Below are 25,947 nucleotides of genomic sequence, written 5' to 3'. Positions count from 1 at the left end.
GAAGACCCGAGTTCAAATCCCAGCACCCACATGGCAGCTAACAGCTGTCTGTAACTCCAGTTCCAGGGGCTCTGACAGCCTCTTCTGTCCTTCGCAGGCATTGCATGACACGGGTGCACTTACCTACATATAGGCAATACAGGCATACACTTAAAAATAAAAATTTTAAAAATTAAAAAAAAAATTTTAATTAAAAAAAAAGTGATGCACTGTATGCCTGGGTGTATTTATCTAGTAGACATAAACTTGGCTTAAGGGATAGGAACATAGTTCAGTGGTAGAGCACAGCCCAGGATTCACAAGGCTCCACGTTTCATCCCCAGTCCACAAGAAAAAGAAAATGAACTTAAAAGGGCCCATACCACAAAAGCCCATGGCCTCTGACCTACACACTGACATGAAGTGCAGTACAAAATTAGCCCCCTCAGTGCATCCAATATGACCCATACTCAGCCTCTTTACAGTGCAAACCAACAAAACTTCACAGTCTCTCTTTTCTCAATACAACAGAAGTTAGTCAAGGGCAATCTATGGAGTGATTTAAGGAAAAATAAGTTGATACAACATAAACTTACTAGTTTATAGAAGTCTAATGCATTACTAGCACAGCTCTGCTGCAAAGCTGCAAAGTTCATTGGGTGCTCACACTGCAACCACCTGGCTTTTACGATCATAACATTACTTTTGTGTGATTATTTTCACATCAGGTTAACATGGGTAGCTTTACAGTGCTTCTTAACCACGATTATTATAAATCACTTCTATGTCTGGAAAGCCACTTCCATTTTTCCTGTAAGACAGAGGTACAGAACCTCCCCATTCGCTGAAGTTGTGACATCTTATCTGTGGGTAATTATGCTGACCAAGAAAATAGGAAATTCTACCAGCGACTATCAAGACAAGTATATCAAAATCACCCAGCTACTTTTAAGTTTATGGAGCATGCTTACATAATAAGAAATGTAAAAGTACACCATGTTATACATATGCTGCTGACAAATTCCCTGGAACTGCTCTTTTTGTCTTTTCCTAGTCCCTTGACAACACTGAGTCATTTTCACTGGAGTGGAAGAACAGCCTCTATCACGTGGAATTGTGTTCTGGAACCCCTCATGCTCCAGGAACAATCAAAAAAGGCTTTTGAACCAAGTGATGAACTATTTATTTCCTTCCCGTTCAGCCCAACAGACAGTCACAATGTCAGAAAGGGTCCTCTGACAAAGGTCTAGGTGACAAACACGAAACCTGCTGAAGTATTGACAGCATAGAGCAGACAGAAGCAGGATGACCTGACAGAGCAAAGTGCAGGGTGAGACTGTGGAGGGAAGAAAGGGGTCTTTGCAAGCACTCAGCCATGGGGTGGTATTCATGTTCCTATGCAGAAACCCAAGAATTATTTCCAAAGAAAGTCTGAGGCTTCCCAAGGCAGATCAAACCATGGACACTGGGGTCCAGAAGAGAAGCAGCCTGGGAAATGGGGGTAAGGAGAAATCAGAAGGTCCATGGGTGAGACGGGGGGATGGGAGAGCACCTGCAAAAGAATATGACTAACACCCAATTTCTCTACAACTTTAGACTCTGGAAAATAACAGAGAGTACTTTCTAAGTTCAGAGGGAAAATGACACAAACCTTGAACTCAAGACATAGTCAGATTATCCATCAAATGTAGGAACAAAATAAGATCTCTGTTGACCACGATTCCACAAAGCAGCTGACTAAGGAGGTGCTCCAGCAAAATAAAAATAGAACCCAAGAAACAGATAGCATGAGATAGGAGAAGCCATGGCAACAGAGGCGCGGCTAGAAGCTACACAGAAACCTGCAAAGACATGAGTTTCCATGCGAACATTCTTTGATTGGCAAGGGTTTTTGCTACAGAATTACACTTCACGCTACTTGGTTCTCTGTCAAAATATATTTACATTATTATAGTGCTAGAAATGTTGCTTCTCTTATAGTAACATTTTTATATTAAACCTGTAGAAAAAGCCCAGAAAGCCTAAATATAGATGAGAAACAAATTACAAATGTTTTAGACTTTGTCAATATAAATCTAAAACTATATAGCAATCGGGAGCTGGGAAACTGTCTCTGTCTCTGTATCTCTGTCTCTCTCTCCCCCTCTCTGTGTGTGTGTCGGGGGGTTTATACAGAAGCCAGGGGTAAACCTCACCTGTTATTCCTCAGACACCAGGGTCTCTCACTGATTAGGCTAACCTGGCTGGCCAGAGAGTCCCAGGTATCACACCAGGTTTGTTTTTTTTTTAATGTGGGCTCTGGGGCTGACACCAGGCTTTTAAAATGTGGGTCCTGGGGATCGACCCCTCTTTAACTTAATTTTTCCCCTTTGTTATTGGAATGCTATTGTGCACCTGCTTCCTCAGGATTGAAACACTCTCTTAGGGGAAAGAGGACTCAGAAGGCTCAAGAAATTTACAAGAACCCCCACACCCCTCATACCCTCCCCCACCCCCGTTCTTCCCCAAGGTTATGGACAGGCAGCAATTGCTTGGGAGAAGAGACCCCAGTGTGTAGTTACCTGGAAGTTACGCAGGGATGTCTAATGAGGCAGCTTTTGTGAGTCATCACCCACTCTGGGGTGGGCTTTTCAGTGATGCCACTTTTCTAGTCACCCACGCTCCTGTAAGCAACCCAATCACACACTGCACACCAAGCTAGACTTGGATGGACTGGTTTCTTTAGTCTGTCATTGACCTAGGGTGAATAGAAACAGATTCCCCAAGAAAAGTCATACAACAAATGTGTCTCTTACTACCTGCTGGTATCCCTTCAGGCTTTAAAATCATTAAAGAGGTCTTGTTAAATAGCTGTAGTACATTCTGTGCACTACAGCACAGAATGACATGCTCTCATCCCTAAAGGATGGAATACATTGTGAGTGACACATGGTTGGGTGATGTCATCATTATGCAAACACTGTATCTACACAAATCTAGATGGTACAGCTGTGGTTACACAGGGTGTGTGTATATGTGTTGTAAGCATACTGCTCCTAGAGCTATGACTACGTGGCGAACAAAATAAGACTAAATCAAGCACAAGAGGAAATGATGTAATCAGGAGATAAGAGAAAGCACAGGATGGATGAGGCAACTGCTGGTGCAACATGGCAGGCTGTTTTGTGGTAAATGTTCTTTGTGCAAACGACAGAATATACTCTGAAATAGCAATCAAGTATAGTCAAATAAACACATTAACCAAAGTCATAGTCAATGATGTCCGTAACCCTATGTGCTGCACTTTTAGACAGTGGCAAACAGGTCTGCTCACATCCATACCACCACACACTCCAGTAACATGTATACTGCAATGTTACAACAGCACTGTGCCACCAGGCAGTAAAAATTTCTCAGCTGTTATAATCTATACAGTCAGCCACTGACCACAAAGTTTTCATGAGTGACTAGATATGAAATCAGAAACTTTAAGAAGCTGTTCTTTACTGTGGAAGAAAATAGGTAAAATGTAGGACCCTGTGAAGAAGGAACTCTGTATGAACACGCCCCTGGTGCAAAGCCCATGGTACAAAGGAGTTGAAAAATAAAATCTTAAAACAAAGATTCAGAAATGGAAGTTTAATCTAAAGACTTATCAGTAGAAGCAAAAGGGAGACACCCTGGAAACAGAGCTACTCTGAGCACACAGGTTGCAGGCCCTACCCAGCTGGCCAGACAAGACCAACCCTGCAATCCTGATGACAGTGTTACAGGAGTAGGCAGCAGGGAAAGGAGCCATGGTAAAAACTGCAAGCTGCTCACGTACACTGCAGTGAGAGAAAGGCTGGGGTAAAAAGAAAACCAAGAGTTAAAACGGCAGAGTCAGAAGCACTGAGGAAGATGAACAAGAGACTTGTAGCTGCCCAAGAGGCAACCAACCTAGACTGAGAAGGGTGGGGCTCTGGGCCACTGACGGCAGCCAGCTGCCCTGCCATCCCCCAAAGACTGAAGAATACAGGTGAGGCCCTACTGCCCTTCTTCTTTCTTTCTTTTTTTTTTTTTTTTTTTTTTTTTTTTTTTTTTTGGTCTTTTTGAGACAGGGTCTCCCTGTAGCCCCAGCTGGCCTGGAATTCACTATGTAAGACCAGGCTGGCCTGGAACTCACAGAGATCTGCCAGCCAAGTGTTGGGATTAAAGGCGTGCACCACCATGCTGGGCTTATCTTTATTTTTAATGCAGGTAATTGTAGCAAACTAAACTGGAAGGATGGCTGCTGGTAAGCGGCTTCCACCTAGGAGACCACCTCAGACCACCCCAGAGACAGAGCTAAAGATGAGGTAACCAAGAAAGACTGCAGCTCCAGCATGGCTGTAACAGAATCAGCCTTCTGCTATGGTAAAGCTATAGGCTGATCATGCAAGTGTGGGAACACAGAAAGCTTATATAATTAACAGCAACTGAGACACCTGTAGGATGGAGGCAGCAACATGAGCCGGTGACTTACAGCAGACAGTCAAGGTCAGCAATTAATAACAGCACAAGTTAGAGATGGACAGAGGGGGTTTCAGCCACCCCTAACTGGGTGGGGAGCACATGAATGGTCCATGATCATCACCCTTGTTGGGCCAGGGGGACAAGCACAGACTGCGTGAGCCTGTCATCTCCTATCAATACTTCAGTCTTTATCAGTTTCTGCCACAGCCCCATAAGCCCCATAGACAGGAAGTTCAACAGCGCAAACTCCTCACACTCAAAGCGGTTGTCTTATTTTTCTTTAATTTCTAACTTTTCCTCAATATCTCACTTTCTGTAAATCTTAATAAAGATGTTTCTACTTTGCATACACTGGAGAGAGTCCATGTCTTTGACTCTTACTGATATAAGACAACGAGCCTGGAGCAGCTGCTTCAGGTCATCCTTTGTGATCATGAATGTCCAGCATCTTAGGACTCTAGGTAAAGAACAAATGAGCTGAGAGAGGTACTAACAGGATAAAACAAGCTCAAATAAACAGTAATTTCTGTGATTGAAACCTGAGGACTTTCCTCTTGGGGACTGAGAGAGATGCAATGGATGACATTTCTGAGTGTGTGTGGTGCTGGGTATGGAACCCAGAGCCCCATTCCTGCTAGGCAGGTGAGGCACCTGCTAAGCCACTCAAGCCAGTGAATGGTGTTCTGACTGGCATCCCTACATCTTTTTGCCCCTGCATGACCCAACCTCATACAAGGACTTTGTTTCTACACATTAAAAATGCATATCTAGTTCTGTTGCAAATATTCCTTCCCTGGGGAGATGTAAGCAACATCTTCTTCCTTATAATGTCCTAACGACCAACCAAAGTACGATTTCACCAAAGTTCAACCCTGGTAACCAATGAATTTACTGGGCTTACTTATAGAATATGGATGAAAGGTTGCTCAGAGGAGCATAGGTGACCCCAAAGCTGCCTTACTGAATTCCAGCATGGATGATGGCTTCCCCAAAGCTACTTACATGGGAGTCTCCTTTTGTTAACCTTCCCCAGACTCTAGCACCTTCTGAGGACCAACCCCACCCCAGGCCAGGTTTGTGATTCTGCAATTGGGGCAGAATCACAAACAAACAGCTGGGAGGAGTGGCTGGAAGCTCAGGTGAGAGTCCAATGACCCTCTCCTCTCCTCTCTGAGGAACCAAATAGGCCTAATAGGGATGGCCTCTTATAAGCAGGGCAGGAACAGTTAATCTGATAAGTCTATCACTCTACAATAGGTAAAGAGGGTGATAAAGATGAAATCTGCTAATATATAAGTATTTCTTCACCTTTGAAAAAAGTAACAAATGGGGCTGGAGAGCTGGCTCAGCAGTTAAGAGTACTGGCTGCTCTTGCAGAGGACCCAAGTTCAATTCCTAGCACCCACATGGCGGTTAACAACTGTCTGTAACTCCAGTTCCAGGGTAATTTGATGCCCTCTTCTGCCCTCTGCGGGCACTGCATGACATGGGTGCACTCACATACATGCAGGCAATGCACTCATGCACATAGAATAAAAATAATTATAAAAAAATTTAAAAGAGAAAAACAACAAAATCCCCTTAAAAGGTAAGTAGGTGTCCCTAGTATTTAATTTGGCAGAGGTGCTTAGACTCTTAACTATACAACCACATGCAAGAGAGCAGAACAGCAGGACCACACTGCTAGACTTTAGAGCAGATGAAGATCCCTTTAATATTACAGATGAAAGTGAAAAAGCAAACAACTTCTTTAGGAATTCTTGGCATATAACTGGTACAAATTTTAAGACATCCCAACAATTAAATTCACACAGCAAACATAAAATTCAAACCCAAAGGTGCAGAACAGGAAAAGATGTACATCTGCATAAAGTCAGGAGCTTGATGGATGGTCTGAGGTCATGAGGCAGCTTGACCATCAAATGTTTATCTCTAACTAGATTTTTATTCCAGGCTCTCTTGGAGATGAGTTGGGTGAACCAGAGGCAGCACAATAATGCCAATTACCATGGCCACCTACTGCCAAAAGGAAGCCAGGATACTGCTGGTCCCAAGAACCAGGGAGCTTAAACACAGGACAAGCCCTTAGCTCTTCACTCAGTCTGATGTAGGTCCCTTGCCTCTGACACCAAGAGATGAGATCAGATGCCCCAAAATCACTTGTCTGTACAGACTAGATCGAACACCCTGCTGTGTAGCTATGTCCTCCCAATCAAAACATTACCTGGAGGAAGGAGGGAGGCTCATAAGACTCAGGAACACATGTAAATTTACAAGGCTCAGAAAGCTCAGAAATTTACAAGATTCACAAGGCCTGTCCACAATGTTATATAAGCAGTAAACTACTACTGGGGGAAAGACTTCTGTTCTAGTTTGCTTATACACAGCACCACAAAAAGGAACTTCGGAGGAAATGGTTTATTCCACCATACAGGTTACAGTCCATCACCGAGGGAAGCCAAGACAGAAACCTGGGGGCAGGAACTGAGGCAGTGGCCATAGCAGGACGCTCCTCATGGCCTTGTCCAGATTGCTGATCTTTCTTATACATCCCAGGCCTGCCTGTCTGCCTAGAGATGGATGTAGGGCTGAGTTACAATTAGCAATTAAGAAAATTCCTGACAGACATGCCCACAGACCAATTTGATAGAGACAATTCCTTAGTTGAGGCTCTCTCCTCTCAAGTATGTCAAGCTGTCAACTGACTATGACAGTTTCCATTGGAGCTACCTACAAGTTGCCCACTGAGCTCTAGGAATGAAGCTTTTGTGAGTAGTCACTTAAAACTGTGTCTGGAGTGGGCTTTTTGGTGATACAGCTGCCTTTGGGTCACCCATGCTCCTTTAAAAACAAAAAACAAAACCCTTTATCCATGCTCCTGTGAATAACCTCAGTGAACTCACTCATTCACCAAGCTACACTTGCTTGGAATCATTTCTTTGGTGTGTCATCAGTGCCCTATCTGCAGTGAATAGATGTTTGTTCACATCTCCCCAGGAAACGTGACACAACACAGTCTGCCACCAGACTTTTGGTCATCCTAAGCTTTCCTGGGCCTTTATAAGGCAAGGGGTCCACAGAGCTAGCTTGTGAGGAGATAAGTAAGCTTGGGAAATGTGTCCCTAGAAAAGCACACTGCTTTTTGTCTCTGTTGATCTGAATAAAAGCTTGCTGACCCACTCTTCCCAATAGCAAGCACAACAGTCTCTGCACAGGGCAGTATAACCCTCATGCCCAGGGTATAAACAGTACTGGGAGCTGGCCTGTTTGAGAACCCAGTTCCTGGGCCTGCTGACCTTTGAACCACATTTAACCCACAGGAGCCTTCCTCCTGTGGGAGAAATTAGCAGCCATACCTATCACAAGAGCTACAGAGTGGGTGGATGCCCCATATAGAGCTCTGCACAGCCCTACTGAGACCAAGTGCTCAACAAATGCCAGCTACCCCTGGAGAAATGAAAACTACAACACTACTAATAACAAGAGACTTACTGAGCCAAGCACAGGGCCTATATACACTCCTGATCAACCAGTTGGGTGAGGCTTTACCATTTTAGTATAACTAAGTCTTAAAACCTGTGCTGAGCCCAAGCTGCACCTTCTGTGAAGACTGAACACAGAGCCTGCCTTGACCATGGCACTGTTCTACTGCTCCACTGCCGAATTAGAGTGGCAAGGGCTTTATCCATGACAATTTGGTCTCTGTGGAAAAGAGTGGCAATGGCTCTGTAGTATATTCATGAGCACAGCAGTGTGGGTGGTGAGACACACATTCTGTTTCTGGCACAGCTGGGGTAGGATGCCTGCTTTCTGGTATCACTCAGCCTTACCAGAATGTTTAAGGGTAGGACTTAAGAAAAACTCCATGTGTCTCCAGTCCCCTACTACCAGAGTATTCACGGTAAGTTGTTTTTATTTAGGGTGGTCAGGGTACCAATCACATAGTGTTCTTCAATTTATCAAGGAATTGCTTTAGCAAGTGCTAAGAAATACCTTCAATCAACTGTTAACCTACATGGCACGTATGACAGGAGATTGCTTACAAAAGAGAAGCCAACTGTGACTTGCTACTGGACTGAGAAATATTAGCAATAGCCAATCTGGGGTCAGGAGGGTGGTCTAGCTCTGCATGAGAGCTACTTAAACAGGAATACATATTAGGGATCCCCAGGGACAACAGGCATAGCAGCATGGCCCACTCAAGCCCAGAGCTTCTGTTAGGCTCAGCTGTAAGGCAACCTGCTAGTCGTTCCCAAGAAGTTCTGTAGACACTTCCTTTTAGCATCTTTTTGAAAGCAAAGTTATGGATGAAGGTGAAAATTAACATTTTACAGAGTATTTTAAAATTCACTACATATTTTATCCCCAAATAACCCTACATAAGGCATTCAATCAAATAAGGTAGGTTCCTAAGCACAGTTCATCCAATGTGTGAAACATGGGCACTCTGCCTCCAACTGCAGCCTTCTTCCCACAGCCACAGGGCTGCACATGGACCCCCTGGGCTGCAGTATCCAGGCACATAAAGCCCAACTCACGTGTCCATCATCCTCCTGATGACCCTCTGAGCCTTTATGATCAATAACTAGGATCTAGACCCCATCTGCCCAGGATTTCCTGGGTCATACATGCCATGTTGGAGTAATTATTAATCATAGGCCTTTTCGATCTCAAAAATGTTCAAAGAGCGTATCACAGTCACCTATTTTGTACCACCCAAACTGGAAGTCAGAGCAGAGGTCTGCACAGGCTGCTGGCTCCTCATACAAGGACAGGTGGACCAAGAGAAATATGGTGATCCATGTCCATTCCTGCTTTCTTTTCACCTGATGGTACAGAACAGAATCAGGGTCTTGCACTACAATTCTGTACAGAGATGAGCCCCCAAGGGTGAGGCTCGCTCCAGCCCCAAGGCTTCCCCAACCCAGAAAGGCCAAGGAGTTAAGAGGCAAGGAGGGCTACAAAGAGTCCTTGTGACAGAGAATTTGTGTTAGGCCTTGTGTGCATCACTAACTTGCTACACATATGAAGTAGCTGTGCCTTTTGTCAATGAAACATGACAGGCAACTCCAGGAAAGACACTGAAGACAGAACTCAGAAATGATCAAGCAATTTCTGTCATTTTTATGAAGGATATTTTCTTAAAGAAAAGACATGTATGACACCAAATGTGGAGGAGATGCTTCCCTTGTCCCCAGTCCTAGTGATGGAGCTAATATAGCTGGGCACTTTAATCAGAAGTCTAAATGACCACTAACTATACAAAGGGATAGCTCCATCTCAGGAGCATCAGGAAAATGAAAGCAACACTACACACTCCTATAAAGAAGGTCAAAGACAGAAATTCCCCACACAACTGGTGCCCAGTGGGGGTTGGTGAGAGTGGGAGGTGGAGCACCCACAGTGGCCATCTTGGCCTTATCCACTTGCTCTGAGATGTGTGCGCCTCACAGTGGCACCTGCGTTCTGCAACAAAGCTGAAGCAGCTTGGCTCTTAATTGCCCCAGCTGCTAACTAAGCATCCAGCCCCAGCAGGATGAATGAACGAGGCCATGGCCAACAAGACTCCCACAACAGGGGCAGTATGGATGAGCTGCTCCACAGGCAGGCAGACAGGTGTGCCTCCCACACGGTACTGAGCAGAAGAAATAGACACAAAGTTAAAAAACAGGTGGTGCACACAGGGTTTTTATTGTGTCACTACTCCCTGTGACACAATAAATATGGACACATACCAGCATGCATTCATCCAGCCAGCCCAAAGAACGTCCAGCACAAGGGACCCTGCTATAAAGTGCAGAACAGGAGCGGTGATGGTCTGTCAGTGCAGTTCATCAACTGTGACAAACTATAGGAAAAAAAACAAGTTTTGATTCAGATTCCCCATTATGGTCTCATAACATGCTTCTGATAGACACCACAGTGTAGGGAGATGTCCCCACCAGCAAGTAATCAAATCTGCACCAGCCATGCCTGCTTGTTTGGTTTTCAGGTCTAACAATCTACGTGACAGATCAGGTTCCATAGGTTACAGGCTCAGTTTTCAAGACAACCCCTCTTAGAAGCCAGACCTAGTTTCCAGGTTGGTTTACCCAGCTTCCCAAGACCACCTCCTTGTGTGTGACCATGTGCTTGAGATGCCCACAGAACACAGAACACTTAATTACATGACTGGCTTATTAAGAGAATTTGGGTGGAGAGAATGTGTAAGAAAGGCTACCCTGGAGCTCCTAAGCTCTCTCCAAACATCACACTCAGGGAACCTCCACATACTCCCAACCCTATCCTTTAGGTTTTGGAGTCTTCCCTGCATAGGCATGACATCTAGTAGCCTAGTAAGAACCCACAAGGCCCTCTGCTCCAGAGCTTGAGTCTTCTTTACTTCAGAGGATGGGTTAGGACTCTTCTGCCTCATGACCTACAACAGGACAAGAGTACATCCAAGAATTTCTCTATGGCCACTGAAGACCAGGGAAGATGAGTCTAATGACGTGCCTTCGAGAAGAGAAACTAGTTTCTGATGCCTGCAATGAGGAGAAAGTAATGAGCCAGGAAGTGGTGGGGGGGAGCTGTGCAGACAGACTAGATGGATATGATTATATATGATTATTATATAATAATATATCACAACATGACATATGTGCACCCTCTGGTGGAGGTGCAGACAGTGGAGTAGACTGTGCATCTGTTAGGTACAGAGGGTAGATGGGGTCTGTTGTGTTTGAACAGGAGATGGCCTGTTTAGGCACCTGTGTTTGAACACTTGATCCCTAGCTGGCAGCACTGTCTGGGAAGGTTGTGGAATCTTTACGAGGTAGAGCCTCACTGGAGGAGTGGGTCACTAGGGGCTGGCCTTGAGGTTTTATAGTCCATCCCCATTCCTGTCAACTCTCTAATTCCTAACTGTAGATGCAATATGACCAGCTATCACCCATTCCCCCCATGATGGATTGTGTCCTCTAAAACCATAAACCAAAATAAACTCTACCTTCTTTTTAAAAGTTTTTGATTTATCTATTTTAATTTTATGTGTTGAGTGTTTTGCCCATATGTATGTAAGTGCATATGTGTCATGCAATGCCCACAGAGACAAGACAGGGCATCAGATTCCCTGAAACTGTAGTTACAATTTTTAGATGCTATGTGGGTGCTGAGAATTGAACTCCAGGTCCTCTGCAAGAGCAGCCAGTGCTCTAACCACTATGCCATCTCTCCAGCCCCAACTCTCTCTCCCTTCTTCAAGTTGCTATGGCTGTTGATAATAGCAACAAGAAAAGTAACGAATATAGACATTCTCTATACAATCTAATTCTTTTTGCAAATCTAAAACTGCTTTAAAAATAAATATTACTGAAAAGTTAAAAACATAGGAACAGGGTTAGGGAGACGGCTTACTTGGTAAAGTGCTTATTGCACAAGCATGAGGACTTGAGTTTAAGCCTGGCCAAGAACCTACATAAGGAGCCAGGCACAGCATCCCCTGCAATGTCAGGACTGGGGACATGGAAACAGGAGGATCCCTAGGGCCAATCTAACCAAAGAGTCATGCTCCAGATTCAATGAGAGACCCTGTCTCAAAAAGTAAGGTGGAGAGTGATTGAGGAAGACACTTGATGTTGATTTCTGGCTTCCATACACACACACACACACACACACACACACACACACACACACACACACACAGAGTTAGGCACAGCTATAGGCCAAGGGCTAGGTCTGGTGTGCCCTGGCAGGGCCAGCACCAATCTGAGGGAGGCTTTAGGGTCAGGACTTGGCCTGAGTGGAGGTCACAAGTTTGCTTTCCCACATTTCACTAAACTGCAAGCTAAAGCCCTGGCACTTTCTGGTACTTTCCTGTGTGGGCAATGTTTTCCAATAATGAAGGTAAGTCTGTAATTGTTCCATGTCATCACTGATAAGGTGGAAGAAGAGAGAACAAGAACAGGAAGAAGCCTCAGACACAGTGTCATCATCATCTCTTATGAGGCATATGACACAGGGCTGGGTTGACACACTTGTGGAACACACATGCTCAGAGAGCACATACTCGGGACATTTGTAGAGGGGACACATGTTGGGGGGGGGCAGACACTGAATGGACCTGCAAGGACTGAGACAGGCACTGGGTGCTTCCAGAAAGCAGCGGGAGTCTTTATTTTCACAACACTGTCTATGAGATTTGATTTACTATTGTTCTCTTGAAGAAGAGCTAAATAAATAAATAAAACAATGAATAGTCAAGATAAAATTAATCTTGACAGCAACGGTGACTAGCAACACTAAATGTCTACAGTTTTTAGAACATTAGAGCCAAAAGAATTGGTATATGTTTAAGTAAGTTAGGATTCTTCCTCAAAATGCTACCTTCAGGAGTTTAATCCCCTAGGAATTAGAAGTTTCCTGTCAGTAGCAGCTATTTGGTTCAGCTCCCAAGGAAGAAAGTAAATAAACAAGAGAGATTGTGCAAATTCTGCCGGTGGCTGCGGCTGTCACCAGCAGGTCCTTATAGGCAGTGCACCCAACCCTCTCTTACCTGCCTGTGGCCTGGAAAACAACACTGCTCTGCCTAGATGCCAGCCACTTTCCAAGCTAGCTGGAAACAAGGAACCAGAACTCCGTCATAGAAGAGGCAGTGCCGTCTTCAGGCTTGTTTTCTGAGCCGCTGGCCAGTCAAACTGCCTTTTAGCTGACGCCAGCCTGTCAGTCCAGCTGCCTTAGCCAGGAAGAACACTGCAGAGGAAAGAACTGCACTTTTTTTTTCAAACTTTAAAAAGCAAGTGAACACAACTGAAAAACAAACTACTTTGAGCTTTTCTTTTCCATACTAGCTCACAGAGCAGAACTTTAAGGCTTAAAATAAAGGAAGTTCCAGCTTTCTGAGGTAGGGTATGGGGGTACAGACATGTTCATATGGACCTCTGACTGGAAAAGGGCTTTCTGCTGAATGCCTATGAAGACAGGGAAGGAGGGAGGCAACCTCCACAGTGCAGCTGAGACTGTAACATCTATGGAAATGTCTATGGTAGAATGCCAAAGAAAAATGTCAAGAGCAAATGGGCTGTTTTGTATTAAACCCAGTGTGAGGTTGTTGTTCTATTAACTACAACCTAATCAGTCAGGAAGTATGATGAACAGTGGTCTTAATCCCAAACCCGGAAAACCAAAGTACACCAACAGCTCAAAAACTGCGTGTGCCTTCCTGCCAGGAGGGCGGGCCACACCCAAAGTCTCCATCCATAGGAGCCAGAAAGAGGGTGAAGCACCAGATTGTGAGCCACAGACCAGCGTGGGTAGACAACAAAGGTGAGTACTGCAGACAGGTGTGGTGGTGTACGTCTGTAATCCCAGAACTCAGGAGGCAGAGGAATCACTGAAGTTTGAGGTTAGCCTGGACTACATAGTGTGTTCCAGGTAAGCGTGAGATTCAGAGTAAGACCTTGTCTCTAAGGTGGCTGGAGAAATGGCTCAGCAATGACAGGCACTGGCTGCTCTGGCAGAGGGCCGGGTTTGGTTCCCAGCACCCACATGGTGGCTTAACAACCATCTGTAACTCCAGTTCCAGGGAATATGACACCCTCTTCTGACCTCTGTGGGCATTGCACGACAAGGGTGCACCTACACACATGCAGGCAATATGCTCATAGACATAAAATAATAAATTTGAAAAAAAGACCTTGTCTCTAAAAAGATAAAAAGTGGGGGAGGGAAAAGGCACAGTCTCGACTACTACAGGGCTAATAACCTCCGGGAACAAAAAAGCAGTTTGCACAAATGACAACAAATGCTGGAGAGGATGTAAGGAAAGAGGAAGCCTTATTTACTGCTGGTGGAAATATAAACTACTGCAGCCATGATGGAAATCAGCATGGAGTGTTCTCAAAAAACTACAAATAGAAAAAAATGGTGACATATCATATGAGGCAGCTATACTACTACTGGGTGTTTTCCCAAAGGAACTCCCAGCCAACATATTACAGAGGTATCTGTATGTTGGATGTTTACTGCAGCACTATTCACAACAGCTAAGTTATGGACGGAACCAACCTAGATGTCCATCAACAGAGGAATAAAGAAAAGATGGTATATGTATACAATAGAATTTTAGCTGCAAAAAAAAATTCAGGAATCTGGAATGGCTTGGTATTAAAGTGAGGTAACCCATACTCAGAAAAACAAATGCCACAGGTGTTCTTTCATATGCGGACCCTAAGGGTGTGTGTGTGTATGTGTGTGTAAGGCTGTAAAACCAGAAAGGGGACCATATAAAAGAAAGTAGGACAATGAAAAAGAAAGGATTCAAGGAAGTGAGGAGAGGGTAACAATACACACAGTGTGAAGGGACAGGGGAGACTCTTGGGGTTGAAGGGTCCAAGTAGGGGAGGGAAGGGAGACGGAAGAAAGAAAAAGAAAAGCAGATTGAAAAGCAGGAAACTGCTTATGACACATTAAATGAAAGAGTTCATGGCAAATTAGCAGTGTCCGGGAGATATGAGCACACATGTATGTGGTCACACCAAGGCACGGCAGTGTAGACAAGTGATTCAGACATGCACTCCAACACCAAAACACATGGGTTCTGCAGTAAGAGCTGTGTAGTCTTCAGCAAATGACTCAGCCTTTTTGCTCTTGTTCAAACAAGCGCACAACCTGAGCAATGCCTACTTCCCTGGGGTGTTTGCAAGCCATACATACAGGTCACCCAACTTGTGATGGCTTAGCTGGGACCACAACTACCTGGGCTTCCCAGATGCACTGCTGCCCTTCTGACTGATTCTACACCTAAGCTGGGTAGACTGCAAAGCCCATAATGACAGAGCTATCCTAAGGAAAAGCAGCAGGTGAAAACTGAATCTTAACTCCCAGTCTGGGGGCAAGGCATGGGGTTTGGGGCAAAGGAGAAACAACCCAGAGCCAGCCAGGGCAGAGTGGGCAGTGGGCAAGGAAGGTGAGGGGGCTTCAGTGTGTGAGAGCGTGGTGGTGCCAGATGAGAATTTGGTCCTCAAATACCCACTATTCACACAATTGGCTTCTACATGCTAAGAAGTCTAAGGTTGCAGTTACTGTTGCTCTGGTTATGGAGTCCATTTCAAAGCATATTCACAATAACTCAGAAGTTAACCTTTATGAACTTCCATGCTTTCTTTCAACCAGAAAGGTACCTGCCCCTTCCCGTTCATTTACACATCATTTTGGTGAAGCATCTCCATCACTGACAGTGCCTTTATGGGTGAATCTGCAAAGTACACACTTCAGACACTTCTCAACCTAATGTGTGGGGACTGGCACCCCAGGGAGGTCAATGAGCATTTTTATATGTGAGTGCATTAGCTACTTTTCTCTTTGCTGTGACAAAACACCTGACAAAAGCAACTTAAGGAAGGAAGGGTTTATTTTGGGCTCATAATGTGAGGATGTGGTCCCTCAAGTCGAGGTGGCGAGAGTGGTTCCAGCTGTAGCAGCAGCAGCACCAGGAGGCTGCTGGTCACATGGTCAGCAGTCAGGAAGCAGACAAACAATAGACGCTGGTGCTCAGTTGGCTTCCTTCTTCCCAGACACTTCTGAGAGGTGTGACTTCTAGCCAAGCTAGCGGCGAAGACGACCATCACAGTGTGCTCGTGTCTATACTGTTTCTTCTGTGCAGTCTGATCGCGTCTATTTTCCTGTAGGATTTGAGTCTTCACCCCTTCCTTCAATTTAAAAAAAAACAAGCCGAAGTTTTTGCTGCAACATTTTTAATGTACTCAACTTCATCCATCTTTCATTTTGTTGAACCTAAATTTTGAGTTATACATTTTGAAAGTTTTTTTTAATTTCCCCATGTTTCATCTAACACTGGATGGTTTCATATTTTTATACTTAGTCCCCTAAAACAATTTAGAGTTTCTTCAGGCGCTCTGTATAAAGAATGAATCTGTGAAGTATGATTGTGCCAACAGTATTAATTGAAGTCTATGCTTGGCCCAGCATTTGAGGCATTTCTTTTTTATCCACTAGATTTTCACCTACATGGGGCTTCTGACTGGCCATCCTGTTTCATTCATCTGTCCGCGCATGCACCATGAAACACTTCTGTTGTGCTCCTCCTAACGAGACACATTCTCATAAATGTGTCATTAGGTGATTTTTACCATGGTGCATTTGTTCAGGGTTTACTGTACAACTGAGGATGGTAATGGTGGCACTAGGCCAGTGTCCCTCCAGAGCCACTGCTGGATAGACTTGTTGCTGTCACACAGCGCATGGTGGTCTACTCTACAGAAGTTGCTGGTGTGTGGTGACAGTTGTAGGGCTCTCACCTCTTCTCAGCCCCTTTTCTTCTCTGAGGTTTTTAGGTGTTCATGCTTTTTAGTTTCCTATCCAATTTTAGAGTCAACTGTCTACACACCTCCCTACCCCAATCCGACTTGCTGCTCTCGTATCTGTACTGGTATTACACTAAGTTTAAAAATTGACTTAGAGGCAGGGGAAGCAACTAAGTTGGTAGGATGCATGAGGCCTTAAGTTCAGTCCCCAGTACCACATGAACAGAGCATAATGGTGCATACCCATAACCCTAGCACTCGGGAGATAGAGGCAGAAGGGTCAGGAGTTTACAGGCATCCTTGGCTACAGAGTATGAGACCTTGTCTCAAAATGAATTAATATTGACTTAGAACTGGATATCTTCCTAAAATATGCACATGAACATATATAAAAAGAGTTTAAATGAACAGAGTTACCCTATAACGGAGCAACAATGCCCCTAGTAGATACCACAAGCTAAGAAATAAAAACACCCAGTTGCCTCTTTTACAGTTGCTAGCCAGTGATGTCCCACAGACCCCCAACATTACAGGCTATTACCACTGCTCTTGGTTACCCTCCAGAACATAATATTAAAACACTATTGCTAAAGATACCACATACGTCAGTCACAGAACACGGGAAAATCAAGCTGGTTCTGACCTTGAAACTTATCTTTACTGGCAAGTTAGTTTTCACAGTGCTAGAAGGTTCTATACATGCTACGAGAGGAGAAAAGTAATCATCAACCTTACCCAGCTTTGAGCTCTGCTAGCTACAATAATGACTGTCCTGGCAAGACAAACCATGCAATAGCGGCATGAGTGTCATGGGACTAACTAGACACTTTGTGAATGGATTTAAGGTCTACTACCCAAGATGGAACCCATACCTGGTATTTTACCTGTCAAGAACCTTGTCTAGACAGGTCATAGGCCCTAGGGAAGAACCTACTATTATTCTGTTAAATGCACAGACCTAATGGCTTATTTGTGTGTTATGAGCACAGATTAGTGCATCTCTCTTCAGGGAAGCTTCTTTTTAGAGTGTAGCCCCTCGTAGGTCCACCATGTTCCAGGAGAGTATATGGGCAGCACAAATTGAACTTGATGAATTTAAAAAGAAAAATGAGGACACAAAGTTGGGTGGGAAGAGAAGGGAGATAGCTCTGGGAGAAGTGGGGAGAGTGAATACGATCAAAATACAATGCATGAAATTCTTGAAGAATTAATAAAAATGTAAAAAGAAAACCAAAATTAACTAATTATATTGACTTAGAACTGACAGGTACCTTAACCAAGAATGAGGCACCTGTCCCCACCTGCTTGAGGCCACCTCTGTGTCTTCTCTTGCGCTTTAGGATTTCAACAGTCAGCGGTTTTTCTAAGTACTCAATTCCTGGCACTGGGTACAGTTATCTCTTCCACACAGCCACAGCTAGTTATTTTTGCATATATGAAAATATCATTGATGTTTGAATATTAATTTTACTCCTGCCTTGGGAAATCCTTTTATCATCTGAGTTATTTTTATCGTGGTTCCCTAGAGCTGTACCATCTGATACAGCAGCCACCAGCCACGTCCTGGGCAAGGGGAAGGGCAGGGTTCCAGCAGACAGGTCTGCTCTAGGGTTTTCAGATACTCTGCCAACAGAGACACAGTGCCCTCCCTCTTTTTACAGTTTATGCCTTTGTTTTCTCTTGACTTTGGCTCACCTTGCCTGGCCAGTGGGTATATTAGGATCTCTTCATAATTACTAACGAAACTAAACCTTTGTGTTTAGTGCCTCTTCTTCCTGGCTCAGTCAACTTGGGTGCTGCCCACTTCCCTAATGTTTTTTTGTTTTTGTTTTTTTTTTTGTGTGTGTGTGTATATGTGTGTTTTTTTTTTGTTTGTTTTTTTGTTTTGTTTTGGTTTTTGTGGGGGGAGGTGAAGAATAAGTAAAAAAAGTAAAAGACACAAATTGTTAGCCAAGAGCCTATCCTGCTTCCATCTCTCAATACCTTCCTTCTTCACCTTTCTGGTTCTCGATTATATTTAAGCACCTCCAGTGATACTGTCTCAAAAAGACGAACAAAAGTTCCATCTGGTACGGGCTAAACTGCTGTTATTTGTGAGTCCTGAAAAATATAGATGCTTAAGCTTCTAAATGTATTTATTAGAACTTAAAAAAGAAAACCTATTTCCAAACCCTGTCACTGCTTCAGTATTCCAACAACCACACACCTATCCCTCCTTTGGTTACATACCATCTTCATTCACACAGGACCCTTTCAACAGTGTATGCCTCCCAGAAAGACTAGAACCTGTCGCAGACAGCACAAAACATGCTTGGTGGAAGTAAAGTAAGCCAAAATTGTTCAGAGTGGCTGGGAAATTGTTTTTAATAATTTGTTGTTTTGATTAGCCCCTAAGTCATTCATCTTTAGGACAGTAAAAGAAGGCAACAAGCACAGAGGCTACAACTCCAGGCACCTCCAGGGTTTGTGAGTTCAGGCCCTTGTGGGACCAGCTGTGCAGCTGTGCAGCTGTGCAGCAGGGCCTGTGTACTTCCTCTCACCTGCCTCTAGGTCAAGAATCCCCAATGGATGGCCACAGAGACCACTACAGACAGCCGGAGAACCCCAGTCAGTGGCAATGTACGCTCACTTACACACTAGTCTAGGTTGCAGTGTTGAACACAACCTCAACCCACATGGAACAGAGAGAGCTTTGTTAAGGATCATAAAAGGGCTTTAAACTCAGCAGGCAACACAGCCAAGCAGAGAAAGGAACCTATAACCCCCCCCATGGAATTTAATAAGACTGTTCTAGGATACAATTGCAATAAAGGGAATGAAAAGAATTAATACTGCTGTGGAAAAGAAAACAGCCTTGAAAGCTTTAAATTCTATTGATAACACCAACAAGCGAGAAGCAAACAGACCTGACCCATGAAATGACATTTCACAGAAGAAATTTCTCCACCAGATTGCTGATAGGCCTTTACAGTCACATCACCGAACAAGAAAACAGTATCGCTAGCAAAACAGACTGAAAGAGCAGACAGTTGACTTCAGCCAAAATTTCTAGACATAGGCATACTGTAAAAAGAAATTCACACAGTAAGTTTGGAATCGTATGAACTGTTGGAGGCTGGTTTCCTGGTACTTCTGCAGATAGGTGAATCTCATTTCTAGCCCACTGTCTGCCCACATCCCCTGATACATTTTCACAAAGGAAGCCAGTGTCTGACATTATCTCTGTACTAAGAAATATGCTCACTTACACCTCACTCCTCACTTACCTGCATTTTGACTTTGCATGGTCACAGTTACCTAGGTCAACCATAGTTCCAGCAGTTCACAGGGAACTGTTCTGAGGAACAGGAAGAAGTCCCTGACTGTCTGGAGGTGGATCATCCCATCTGAAATATCCACACTGTCGATGCTACCTGCCTGTTAGTCACTTAGTAGCCATCCTGATTATCAGAAAGACTGTCACAGTGCTGCAGTCAAGAGACACACACTAGCCCAACCTTATGTCATTCACCTCAATTCAGCTCAACATGGAGACACTGTCATCTCACATCACCACTATGAGAATGCAGTATAGTAAGATATTCTGAGAGGGAGTAAGAGAGCTTTGATTACAGAGTAATTGTTTAATTTTATTATTAGTGATTGTTCATTTTTTTATACTGTGCCTAATTAATTAAACCTTATTGCAGGTATATGTGATTAGGAAAAGCATAGCTTGATAGTATTCAGATTTGGGCACTTGTGGGATGTCAGAACACATACCCAGTGGAGGAAGAGGACAGTCTATACTTGTACGAAACAAATTTAATAGAGAGCATAAGGACATAATGTTAGAATGCTTTTCTCTTTGCAATGTTCAAAATAACAGTATTTCCTTGGGGCTGACTCTTATGGGTTGTCTCATTTAAATGCAATTAATTAACTGTGATCTGAGAACCTCTATGACTGTGCAGAAGAGATGGGGCCAGTCAGGAGCAGCTGAAGAAAACAGAGAAACCAGGTCTTCCATCCCTCTCACCATCTTGGAAAGGCCAAAATGAAACTCAGCTCTAAGACATCCTGAGCCACACAGCCAAACACTAAAAACTAACAGGAAGCCACTTAGGAAGGAAAGTCAAAAGGCCTGCAGGCAGCATTCGCCTCCATACTAGGCCTAGAGAGAAGCTTCTGTAGCTCAGTCCTCTCCACTGCTGCACTCAGAATTAGGGAACTTTCTATTCATGTCATTAAAGCTTAGACCCCTGGCAAGTCAGCAGCCATCATAGATCTGCAGGAGTGTGGAGGTGGATCCCTGTGTGAGGCCCCCAGAACAGGCTGGAGATAGGCGATTGCTAGAACAACAGGAAGTGTCTATAGCCCATGAGCTGCGAGGCAAAGCTCCCACTCTCCCAAGCTCCCTTCACCACTCCTGAAATGTCCGTCTTGGGGCCCTTCACAGCACCCTTGTGATAGATATTCTGTGTGATGGTTACTTTTAATTGTCAACTTGATACAATCTGGCATCACCTGGGGAAGAGAGACTCAATGAGGGACCATCTGGATCAGGTTGGCCTGGGAGCATGTCTGTGAGTTATCTTTACGCTAACTGATGTGGGAAGAGCCAGCCTGAAAGTAGGTGGCAGCGTTCCCTCGGCCCGAGTCCTGCAAGGCATGCATTCCACAGCAGGCATGCATTCATTCTCCCTCTGCTCTTGATGGTGATGTGATCGGTTAGGTGTTTCACATTCCTGCTACCTGGACGTCCTGCTATGATGGACCTGTGAGCTGATACAAATACTTTCCCTCCTACACTGCTTTTGTGCAGTATTTTATCACAGCAACAGAAAAATGAAACTAGGACACCTTGTCTGTCCGATTCTGCCAAAACAGATCCACCAGCATTGCTAGAGGTTCCTGTCAGTAAGGACAGCAGCCGTTCTAAGATCTCTGAGAATCCTATCCTTGTGCATCTTCTTGGTGCTCCCTGGCCCATCCTTCACTACTGGTATCTCCAAGCTACAAAGGGCCTATCTTTGCTGTGAACTCACAGTACCTCCTCCAACCTAGGGAGGGGAGTCACCTAATTGTATTGTGGTAACAGTCTCCTCCTCTGGCCCGACTCCTTTATAGGATCCCACTGCACCACACAACTCCAGAATTCAAGTTATTAAAACCGGGACAGCCAAGTTTTCACAGAAGTGACTATAATCAGATGAGTGTACCCCTCTAAACCTAAACTGACTGGATCTACAGCATGACTTCCTCTCAGCTACGTCCCATGGTATTCAAGGCTTCAGTTACTTTTGCATCACTGTCACCAAAATACCTGATAGAAACAACTTGGGCCATGACGTAGGGAAGGTAAGGCAGAGCAGTTCAGTTCACGATGGTAGATCCTGCATATGGCAGAGGCTGTTCACATCAGGGAACACCAGGAAGCAGAGATCAATGCAAGAAAGGGACTGAGTGTAGCTCCCCTCTCCCCATCCACAGGCCATGCACACAATGCACACCTCAACACTTCTTCCAGCTAAGCTCTGCCTCCCAAAGTCTCTAGAACCTTCCAAAACAGCACCACTAGCTGGGAACCAAGTATGGGGTGACAGGTCAAATTCAGAACATTATGCCCCTAGCACCATATGGCTCATCACTACTGTAAAATGCATCTGGTCCTTCTAGGTTGCCATAGTCTCAAGAGTTCTGATGCTGTTCAAAAGACTAAGTTAAGTCTCCTTTCAAACTCAAGGCAACTCTTAGCTGTGAGCCCTGAAAAAAGAAAAAAAAAGTTGCTTCTAACACAGAATGTCATAGAGTAAACATTCCATTACAAAAGGGAACAGGGGACCAGCAGGAAGGATGAGATGAAAGCCAGATTGAAACCCAGCAAGGCAAACATTGACTCTTGGAGTTCTATGTCCAGCATCTGCAGCATGTGGTACAGAGATCTAAGCTCTGGCAAGCTTACACAGCACCATCCAAACGATCTTGCTATTTGCAGCCTGTCTTTAGGTTGGCTAGACTCACTGCCCATGGCATTCCTTGGCAGCAATCCCATGGTCCTGGCATCTCTAACATCCTGGAGTTTCTACTGCAGCTTTATGCAATTCTGTCAGGTACCCCTTATAAAGAATACCACCATGCTACACACTGTCTGGCCTCCCAGACAGCCCTTTAAAAATGTCAATAGAAACTTCCATGGCCCTGTAACTGCTACATTTTACATGCCTGTAAAAACAGCACCACATGGATGATACTGTCTCCTGCTTCCCTAAGGCCATAGCCACAACGGCCTCTGAATGACAGTTAACCTAAGAAAACACTTTCCTAGGTGCTTCTGTGTGACCAGGGTACCTCCAGTGGCTCTCCTCAACAAAGCATTTTAAATAGTTGAAAGCTTTATACCCTGGACCCTGCAATAAGGAAAGTCTAGCCAATCTCCTCTTATCCCAATGCAAAGTAATTGGCTTCTCTTTAAAGGTACTGGTCTTTGCAACAACCATACCCTCCTTGTTCATACACAACTTTCAACTTTCTAGACAGTCTGCATGCTTTTCAAGTCCTTCTGCTCTACTTCTTGCTCTTGAACCTCATGGTAAATCTGGCTAAAAACAGAAGCCATAACCATGCCACTGCATGAATATTTTTCTGTCTTGAAACCTCCTCTGCCAAATTAATTAGTCCAACATCATTAGGCTTAAAAGATCTCTGGAGATAGACAAAATGAAGACAAGTTCTTGTTCTTTGCCAGAATGTAACATGAATGACGACTTCTAGTCCAATTCCCAATAGAGTCCTTGTTCCCATCTGAAGCTTCATGAACTCAAGTCTTTGCCACTCATGTTTCTAACAGAACCCCAGTCTTCTGAGCGCTTCCCAGATAGTCCACTAAGCTGAGCTTACAGCATTCTAGGGCTTCCCTAGTCCACATCTCAAACTCTTCCCAATTCCTCCTATATGTCAGTTCCAAAGGACTAAGGCCTTTAGTCACAGAAATGACACCCTTCTCTGATACCAATTTTCCATGTTAGCTACTTTTGTGCAACTGTGACCTAAATACCTGACATACGTAAGAGAGGAAAGATTTAGTTTGGTTCACAGAGGATTTCAGTCCGCCATAGCTGAAGACATGGCAAAGTTGCTCAGTTGACGGTGGTGAGAGGATGTGGCAAAAGCTGTTCACAACACAAGCAGACCGGTAAGGAGTTAGATACAACCTTCAAACGCTTGCCTCCAACTGACACCTACCATCTAGGACCCACTCTGAAAATCCCTAGAACTTCCCCAAATAGTACCACCAGCAGGGACCATGATTCAAAACCTAAAACTGCAGGGAATAGTTTATATTCAAACTATAATAGCTACTCAATTCCATCCATAGATACCCATAGCTTTCCAAGATAACCAGGACCAACCAAGGTCATCCAAGGAGAGACAAGACTTCCCACGGCCACCCAAGACTACCCCAAACCATCTAAGAATAACTCAAGACTATTCAAAGCCACCCAAGATACCTAAGACATCAAAGTCACATGCCTAGGGGTATTCAAAGCCGCTGAAAACACCAAGACCACTCAAGGCCATCCAATATCATTGAGGGCTACCCAAAGCTACTCAAGACTACTAAGAACAAAAAGACAGAAAAGTGAGGGAGAGGCCTAAGTAGAAGGCAGTGGTGGTCCTACCTGACGAACTGATCTCCCTTTTGAAAAAAAATGTATTAAATTATATAAGCTAATAAACACACTGCTCTCAAAGGGACCCTGAAAATGAAGCCTCTGGGGCCTTTGCTGTGCTAAGTGTTGTTTGTTAGCTCATTACATGTGTACGAGAGTGTTCCTTGAGTATGTTTCCAAAACCTAAAAATATACTGTTTAGGGTAAGAAACAAAGGTGATCAATCTACAAAAAAAAAAAACAATAGAGAAGTCAGGGTGGGATGATATTCATTTGGAGTAGAAGGTGGAGACACAAGAGGTATATCCATGGAATTATTATTGTTTTCTTACACACTGTTTTATGTCTGAAATATATCATCTTCAGAACCATTTTAAACTGAACAGCATAAAATGAAGTTTCCACATGGCTTACATGCTACCACTTATCTAATATTAGTATACTTGTTACAACTAGTAAGCCAATATTTTAATTACTTTTAGCCGAAATCTATGCTTTGGTCAGATTTCCTCAGATGGCCCCCCCACCCCCACACCTGCCCAGGTCCTCCTTCTGTCCAGGGAACCTGACATTTGGCCCTCACGACTCCTCAGACTCCTCCTGGTTATGAATTTCTCAGACTGAGTCAGGCATTTTTTCACTACCCTCAGCTGGAGTGCACTCCTTGTTTTCTTGGGGGTGGAGGGGGCTTAGGCTGCCAGGAGGAAGTCCATGCGGGCAAAGGTCTGTCTTCAAGACGTCGCCCCACCACACACTGCCAGCCCGACTCACCACCGTGCACGGCCTTGGCCCACCCAGTGGAGATGCGTTTCCCAGGGCTCTCACTGGGCAGGGCCTCGTCCCCTTCCTCCCTGTGCCGTTGGGAAGGGAGTAGTCCTGCCGTACCATGCCCAGTGTGGGCAGCCGTGCTCCCTCCTTGAGGACACGGTCTCTGCAGAGGCTATGGGTTCTGGTGGAGAGGAGCTCTGGCTTCCCCATGTATTCAGCAATCCTTTATTTGTGTTCGTGCAGACTCGTGAGTGTCTACTTTATGCTTTGGGGTATCATCCAGTGCTACTTTCCTGCTGAAATCGCTCCAGCAGTGGCCACTGGCAGCTCTTCCAGTTGCTTCAGGGCTGCTCTGATCTGCATGTTAATGTGGTGTTGTGTCCGGTGCTGCCTCATGTTCTACAGCCAGCAGTGCCAGGGGCTCACCTTGGGCAGCTCCTGTCCAGTCCTGGCACCAGCCATTTCTCTGAGGAGCTCTTGCCCCTTATTTCTTACTTTTGTATGGAGCATGCAGTTACACACATGAAAATGTATGCTTGTGGCAGACAGGTGGCTGTGCTACCTTAGGTACATCCACCTCTTCTGATAACAGTCCTCAAACATGTGCTGAGGAATGGCTTCCACTGGATACTGACTAGGTGATCCTATAAAACTGCATGCTTAAATCTTTCCAAGAATCTCTTTTTAATTCTTAAACTCTACATTGGTAGCAAGTAGATATCTAATCAAAGTAAGGAAAATAGACCTTAAAATTTTGATTGACAATTTTTAAA

General features: G+C 44.4%; 1 protein-coding gene across 3 annotated transcripts in view; it reads right to left on the bottom strand.

Moving 5' to 3' along the window:
• Positions 1-25,947, bottom strand: part of Adarb1 (adenosine deaminase RNA specific B1) — a 139,641-nt gene that overhangs the window by 86,731 nt on the left and 26,963 nt on the right. The window contains exon 1 of one of the 3 annotated variants that reach the window (XM_008840432.3): positions 12,986-13,033. The exons of 1 other annotated variant lie outside the window; for it this stretch is intronic. The gene's annotated coding sequence lies outside the window, so the exon portion shown is untranslated. Of the gene's footprint in view, positions 1-10,187; positions 10,259-12,985; positions 13,034-25,947 lie in introns of those variants that run through there. One more of the 3 variants, XM_008840431.3, reaches the window with a different exon arrangement.

The sequence above is a fragment of the Nannospalax galili genome, unplaced genomic scaffold (assembly GCF_000622305.1).
Source record: "Nannospalax galili isolate Female #2095 unplaced genomic scaffold, S.galili_v1.0 scaffold619, whole genome shotgun sequence".
In the NCBI taxonomy this organism is placed as follows: Eukaryota; Metazoa; Chordata; class Mammalia; order Rodentia; family Spalacidae; genus Nannospalax; species Nannospalax galili.
The sequence above is the reverse complement of the archived record's forward strand: the minus strand, read 5'-3'. Positions and strand labels throughout refer to the sequence as shown.